Source organism: Myotis lucifugus, unplaced genomic scaffold (assembly GCF_000147115.1).
Source record: "Myotis lucifugus unplaced genomic scaffold, Myoluc2.0 scaffold_152, whole genome shotgun sequence".
NCBI lineage: Eukaryota > Metazoa > Chordata > Mammalia > Chiroptera > Vespertilionidae > Myotis > Myotis lucifugus.
The window spans coordinates 741,996-749,845 of NW_005871200.1; the positions used below are offsets into that span (position 1 = coordinate 741,996).

Below are 7,850 nucleotides of genomic sequence, written 5' to 3' on the forward strand. Positions count from 1 at the left end.
CCACTGGGGTGCCTGGCCAGTCTGGGTGAGTGGCTGAGGGCCGTTTTCAGGCTGGCCTGCAACTGAAGCTCCCAGCCTCTCCTTTTTATTCTTTTTTTTTTATTATTCTGGGATTTATTTACCTTCTATAATTGAAACTCTGTTGCCGTCACTGGCGCTCCCAGCTCTGAGGCTGCGGCTGGCTGAAAGCAGGTATCTTGGGTTTGTTTAGCTTCTATAATTGCAACATTGTTACTTAGAGTGGAGCTCAGAGCCGGGCCACGGCAGGCGGGAAAGCTTGGCTTCCTCCATCACTGGAGCAAGCAAGCCTCCTGCTCGCTTCAGCTGTGTGACTGCCAGCCGCCATCTTTGTTGGCAGTTAATTTGTATATCTCGCTGATTAGCCAATGGGAAGCGTAGCGGAGGTACGGTTAATTACCCTTTTTGTCTTTTATTAGATAGGATTACTCAAAGTAAAGAGTAAATATCCATAAGTCCTTACTGGTATATGACTGAATATATAAATAATTGGGAAAGAAAAGACAAATCCAATATCCCATGCAGAGGAATTCCAAATAATTTGTGTAGATATTCTACTCTCAAGGAGATATAGAATCAATTTCCTACTTAAGTGTGGGCTGCACAGAATGACTTCCTTCCAGAGAGTATAGCACAGAAAAGGGAATAAAAGTGACTTTCAAGTGGAGAAACCTGACAAACATGACCTCAGCCAGGTAGGTGATCAAGGTCACATCAACAGTGATGCTGGTTATAAGTACCCTCGATATGACATGATAAGGATGGCACTTTACTTCTGTGGTCTCCCTCTCCAAAACCCACAACCCCAATCTAATCATGAGGAACACATCCCAGCTGAGGAACATCCCAGCTGAGGAACATTCTACAGAATATCTCATTAGTACTCCTCAAAACTGTCCAGGTCATAGAAAACAAGGAAAGTCTGAAAAGTTGCCATAGCCAAGAGGAGCCTAAGGAGACAGACATGATGAGCCAATGTAATGTGGTATCCTGGGTGGGATCTTGGAACAGAAAAGGGACATTAGGGGAAAACGAAGGAAATTTAAATAACTGTGGATTTTAGTTAATATTAATAATACTGTATCAGCCCTGACCAGTTTGGCTCAGTGGATAGAGCGTCAGCCTGCGGACTGAAGGGTCCCAGGTTCGATTCCAGTCAAGGGCATGTACCTTGGTTGCGGGCACATCCCCAGTAGGGGGTGTGCAGGAGGCAGCTGATCGATGTTTCTCTCTCATCAATGTTTCTAACTCTCTATCCCTCTCCCTTTCTGTAAAAAATCAATAAAATATATTTTAAAAAAATAATAATATAGTATCAGTCTTGGACCATTAATGATCACAAGTGTAATATATAAAGAAAAGGAATAACTGGGTGTGAAATATATGAGAACTCTGCACTACCTTGGTAATTATTCTGTAAATCTAAAACTATTCTAAAATAAATAAGTTACTTAAGAAAAATTACATCATGGGTCTCCAGACCTGGGAAGGGAGGGTGAAGCACCCCACTCCTGCAGGCCATGCTGTCCTGACTGTGGGAGCTCTTGCACATCCTGGCGCATTCCCTGCCCTCAAGGTACTAGATGTCTGACAGTGGATCAGGGCACCCTCATGCACTTAGACTACGCCTCAGGGCTTGAAGACTTTAAAAGACTGCTGCAAACAATTATTTTCCATATGTTCTATTTTCCAATTTATTCTTCTTCTTCAAGATAACAGGGCTTGGATTTGTCAGGGAAGAAAAGTCTACCAGGAAAATGACAAAAATTAATGTAACATTAGGAAGCCAATCAGTCAGAATTTGTTAGGGAAAGACCAATCCTTGCAGTTCTGATTTACAAGCTTCTCAAACTGGCTCCTAAACTAGCTTCCAGCTAAGAAAATGTGTTAAAGCATCAATAAAATTATTCTAATAAGCCCCCCATAACCAAAACCTAATTGAAGCTTATAAAGAGAGAAAACACCAAGTACTCCTTAAAAGGCAACGGGAAAGAGGTTGGTCTTCAATAGCTAACAGGGCCATATGATGCTGCTACTTTCTCATTGGCTGGTCCACATGGGAAGGGAGAAGACTAGATCCCCTGGAGTCTCTGTAGTCTCCAGAAACCATGACAAATCGTGTCCTAATTTGACCTCAGCAAGGAGGTTGGGATCTAGAGACTCGAACTCTAGGTACATGGGATTTAATTCTGTTCTTCCCCTCTTTGACTAAACCACTTAATTGCTCTAGCCAATAATTTTCTCATCCACAAATGGAGAACAAAGAAATATTCATCCTTGCTAACCCATCTAAGTGGCATGATAATTAATAAAAACGTAATCATAAGGAGACATATCTTACTTCAATGGAAAAATTATGGAAAATAATAATACATTATGGAGCAGCTGTTGAAGAGAATAGGAGAAAGAACTGCTAGGGTACAAGAGTTAGGATTTCTTCCATCACATCACAAGTCCCACTGGGATTGGTTATAACAACCAAGAACCTATAATGGCACCTTCTAGCCATTTGGGGTTAAAAAAAATATAATAAGAATCATGGTGCCATAGATAGTTCTTGATGGTGTAGTTGAATATCCAACTCCAAAGTTTTAAACCCAACCCCAGAAGGCTGGGCTCTTCTCCATCCTATTATGAGAGGCCTGGTGCATGGATTCGTGCACCGGTGGGGTCCCTCAGCCTGGCCTGCACCCTCTCACAATCCGGGACCTATCAGGGGATGTCAGAGAGCCAGTTTCAGCCCGATCCCCACAGGCCAGGCTGAGGGACCCCATTGGTGCACGAATCCATGCACCAGGCCTCTAGTATGCATATAAGATCTTTGGTTAATCTCTTCCTACCATCTCCCTTCCCCCCTTCCCTCTGAGACTCATCAGTGTTCCATGTTTCCATGCCTGTGTATTGAGTATCTGCCCCCTAGTGGTCAGTGCACGTCACAGCTACTGGTCGAATGGCTTTTATATACATAGATGGAGATCTTAAGTGTTTCCACAAAATTTGTTTAAAGGGATCTGTGATCCTAAAAGTTAAGCCTCACTGATCTGGACAATCTGGTAACTTTTTCTGACAGAGAGCTTCTATCCTGGAGTGCCTTCCATCATAGAAAAGTTATAAAACCACTTCTATCTGGATTTGAAGTCAATGAGACATAAGGTATTGGGGGGAAAGTTTACATTCTCATAACTTTCCTTCATCATTGGGATTATTTTGGTGTGTTGCCAAGCACCAATCAACTCTGGGTAGTGCCTGCATTCCAAAACAATTCTGCAAGAATATATTATTCTATGAACAATAAACTATTGTAATGTTTCTTAGTTCCAATATCAGACCTAAAAGAATACCACATCACTTGGTTTCTTGATTATTTTCTCATGAACCTGTAGTATTTGATTTATGCTCAACTATTTCTACATCTAAAAACTTTTGGGTATTTTATAATCAAGTTTTAATCTTCTAAACTAGATGATTCAGGGAAAATACTTAATCCATCAAAATGACTCCAAAGCATGTGCTTTTCAGATCACCCCCAAAATGGCATATAGTTCCCATCATGTTTGAATTGTAAAAGGCTTTGTGATTTATGACCGTTGGCTTATTTCCAGTTCCCTGAGTTGTCACTGCCATACTAAGGCCATCCTCCAAAGGACCCAACAGCATTTCACAGGGATATGGGTGGGTTCAGATTAGTATGAATAACCAATGAGTCTATTAAGTAATAGCAATAACTTTTTTATTTAAATGTAACACTTTTTATTTAATTTCAAAAATATTTCAGCATTCTAAACACAGAAAAAAATAACAAAACGTTGCAAATTGTGTTTAGTACAGAAGGTTCTTGAACTTTCTCCTCTTTTTGACAGGGCTGTCATTTTTATTAAATGTTTACTTCTTACAGTGCACACATTTTTGGATGTGGAATGGAGGTATACAATGCTGTTGTAGATGGAGTAAATGCTTAAAACAAGAGTAACAAGGGTAGAATAGGGTACAATCCTTGTTTTAAACTGTAATTCATAAAAAATATAATAAGAATCATGGTGCCATAGATAGTTCTCGATGGTGTAGTTGAACATCCAACTCCAAAGTTTTAATCCCAACCCCAGAAGGCTGGGCTCTTCTCCATCTCGCAGTCCCCATGCCCAGACCTCGGGCCCAGTTCCATCCTCTCGCTGATCCTCAGTGGTGACTCCTGCTTAGCCTCCTCCCTGTGCCACTCCAAGGGAGGCCTTCTTCTTGCCAATTCGTTCTTGGGTCCCCTCCGAGGGGATATCAAGAGTCTAGGCTGGGACCCCTGCTCCCCACTTAAACTCCCATCACCACAGCCAGCAAAGCCTCAGTCAGGGGACCTGCTTCCTCCCCTGCTGCCTCCAACAGCCCCACTAAGGCCAGAGCCCGCTTCCGTGGGCACTGCCCCGGCCCCAGGATCCAGCGTGCACAGTGGGCAGCCAGCCGAGGCCGGCCCAGGCGGAATACCTCACCCACTGACTCTGGGCCACCTTGGGATCCCAGGTGGATACGGCCCACAGCCTCTTCCAGTTCCTCCTCCAGCCCACGCAGCAGGAAACGGTCAGCAGCCTCCAGTGCCTCCTCCACCTCTGAGCCCAGCAGGGGCTGGCCTGGTGGGGGGATGGGCCCCAGGGTTGCTCCACAGCCGCGGCAGCCATGCAGGTGATGCATGATAGGCCAGGCTGCGCTGGGTGATAGGTATGGAAGAGGTACCACATCCATCTGGGCTTCAGCAAAGCTGCCAGCTAGCAGGGCCCGGAAGAAAGGGGAGGCAGTAGATGAGGCGGCTCGCCGGGCGGGGAGCCGGAGGCCTGAGTCCAGGAGGAAGTGCAGATTGGGGGCTGGGATGGGAGCCGGGCCCAGCAGAGGTTCATAGTGGCAAGGGGAGGGCGGGTCTAGGTCCAAGGGGCTTGCAGGTGGCGGGGCTGGGCTCACAGTGGGAGACACCAGGCTGTGGAGGCAGGAAAGGGAGTCTGCAGCAAAGAAGAGGAAGAGTGGGTGCGGGGCGGGCCGCGTCAGCGCCGAGACGAGGAGTCGGAGGCCGCCCTGGTCCAGAAGTAGCCGGCGCCACAGAGAGGGCTTCCGACAAATGAAGGGCAAGGTCAGCGCACAGGCCACACGGTCCTCAGGACTCCCGGAGAGCAGCAGGTGAGTGAGAACCCCCACTCCGAAGGGCGACTCCGCCTGCACCGTCAGGTTCTGCAGCAGCATTTCACCCAGCTCCCGGTGCTCGCTGCGCTGACAGGGGGGCCGGGCACGCAGCGTGGGCCAGTCGTCCGGGGCGACACCCAGCACCAGCCAGGCTCGCAGCAGCGCGGCACCATAGCTGCACACGAAGGCCTCGAGGCAGGCAGGGTTGCAGGTGAGGCGCGCCAGGATGTTCAGTGCGCTCGGGCTCAGTGGGCCTGGCGCCTTCGTCACGTAGGCCAGCAGGCCGCCCAGGACCGGGCCTGTCACCAGCGCCCCGCTGGGGTCTGGCGCCTGGGAGAAGTGTGAAAGCAGCAGCAGCGCTGGCACCTCGCGGCCCCAAGACTTCTTGGTGGCAGGGCTGCGGCCTCGAGGCGTCCGCACCAAGGCTGGGCCCCGGGCGGGACTGGCTGCCTGGGCCTGCTCAGGGGGCGCAGGCTGTGGAGGAGGCCCTGGACAGCGCTCTGGAGACCGGTCCAGAGAGATGTCTTCCGGGCCTGCGGCGTAGCCCTCGGATATCAGCCACGACCTGAGGCTTCGGAAGCTTCTGGCTTCTACCTGCTCAGGGGTCCCCTCCTCAGGAAAGTCCCAGGAAGCAGCTTCTTTTCCCTCTTCTTCCTCATCACCAAGCTCGCCACACAGCTGCCCGGCCAAGAGAGGTGCAAGCCCCAGAGCCTGCAGTTGGCCCAGGGCCCCTGGATCATAGAGGAAGCGCTCAAGGGCAGCCACGACACAAGGGTGCCAGGCGCTGGCATGAGGATCCCGCAAGAGTCCCATCAGCAGCTCCAAACCACCAGCATCCCGCAGCCGGGCTCGGTTGATGGCCTCCCGGCAAAGTAGGCACACAGCCTGCACCAGGGGCTGCTGGGAGGCTGGGCCCGCCCCACCGGGACCTCGGCGTTGCTGGAGCTCACCCAGCAGCACCTCCACACCACCAGCATTGCCCAGGGCAGGCCGTACCAGGCCCTGGGCACACAGGTTGGCAAGGATCAGGATAGCTGACTCGCGCACTGTCCTTCTGGGATGGGAGGCTAGACTGACCAGTGGGCCTAGTCCTCCACCCAGACTTAGCTGCTCAGCACAGGCACGGGAGCAGCCTCGACTCAGCTCTAGGAGGGCACGGACTAGGGCCAAGGTCAGCGCAGGGTGCGGGGCAGCAGCCAGAAGCTCAACCAGTGGGCGCACTGCTCCCTGCTGTGCCAGGGCCAGGCGGTGATGGGGGGAGTCCGCCAGGTTGCCGAGGGCGCGAATCACGCTCTGCAAGCAAGGTGTGTCGTGGTAGGCCGTCAGGCTCTCAATGAGGAGGGGAACAGCACCAGCAGAATGGATGTCCGCACAGCTCTCAGCTTCCATGGCTAAGTTGCCCAGAGCACGGGCTGCTCGGTTCTGGATGCTGTCTGTCTTCACACACTCCAGAACAGTCACCAAAGACAGAATGCCTCCGAGTCTGCGCACTTCAGTCCGGCACGCCCTTTCCGTACAGCAGTCGGCTAGGATGCTAAGCACCAAGTCCAGGGTCGACAAGGGTGCAGAGGAGGGGGCGGGGCCAGCCGAAGGGCCAGGGCCGGCCGAAGGGGCGGGGCCAGGCGACGCTGCAGCCACCGAAGCTCGTGGTAGCAGCGCCAGAAGGGGGTGGAGCCCGCCGCGTGCCCGGAAGCGCTCAATTCCTCCCGCTGCCTTGACATGGCGCGTGCGGAGAGCCAAGAGCGCACGGCCCAAGGGTGTCTCGTTGATGGCTGAGTCCTTTGTCCCACCTAGACCCTCCCTGGCCGCCGCCGTCAGCTGCGCGAGGCAGGAAGAGAGCGAGTCCATAGGGGTTGGTTTCCCAGATGCCATCTTGGCTCAGGCCGAAGGCTGCGCCCCCGTCTGGCCTCTGTTCTGAGGGAGCGGAACTGGAACAGAGGAATGTAGCCAAGCACCTCCTCTCTGAGGCTTTTTCAATAGCGCCACCGCAGTTAGTAAGCAAGCCGGAAGTTGTAGTTCTCGGTCCGAGAACTCTTGACTCTTGCACAGTCCCGAAAAGCACTTGGAGGGTAGGAGTTATCTAATGGCGGCGCGTGCGGTGGATGCTCGGATATGCAGTCCACGCCAGCTTACAAACCCAGTCTTGCTGGTGCGTCTGGAGTTCCCAGACAGGCGACCGTGGAGTCTCAGTATCGTGCTGCACCTGGTGATGTGGGTAGGCCGCCCCCAGGGTGTCTTCACAGCGACCACCTTCTCCTTCTGGCTCGTCTGGCTGGTACCGAAGTCGGCTCTGAAGTAGAGAATCCCGAGCCGGGACCCAAGTGTTAAATACTTGGGGGCGGCACCTGATTGGTCAGTTGAATGAGAGGATTAAACCATTCAATAGAAACCATTGGCTGCCACTTCCTAGAGCAGGGTTGGGCAACTTTTTTGTGAGTGTGTGCCAAAACCAGCAAAATCTCTGACTCAAAATTCTTCTACGTGCCAACCCTAATTTTCTGAGAACATGTTACTCCTACTTGATACAGTGGGGCCTTGACTTACGAGTTTAATTCCTTCCGAGACCGAGCTCGTTAAGGAGCTCGTTAACTCAAATTACTCTGTCAACTCAAACCAAATATCAGCCGAGAGACAGCTGGTATCTCAAAAAACTCGTTAGTCGGGACACTCGTAAG

At 51.2% G+C, this 7,850-nt stretch overlaps 1 pseudogene; it reads right to left on the reverse strand.

Moving 5' to 3' along the window:
- Positions 1–4,213: 4,213 nt before the first annotated feature.
- Positions 4,214–7,047, reverse strand: LOC102424216 (annotated as a pseudogene).
- Between the last annotated feature and the right edge of the window lie 803 nt (positions 7,048–7,850).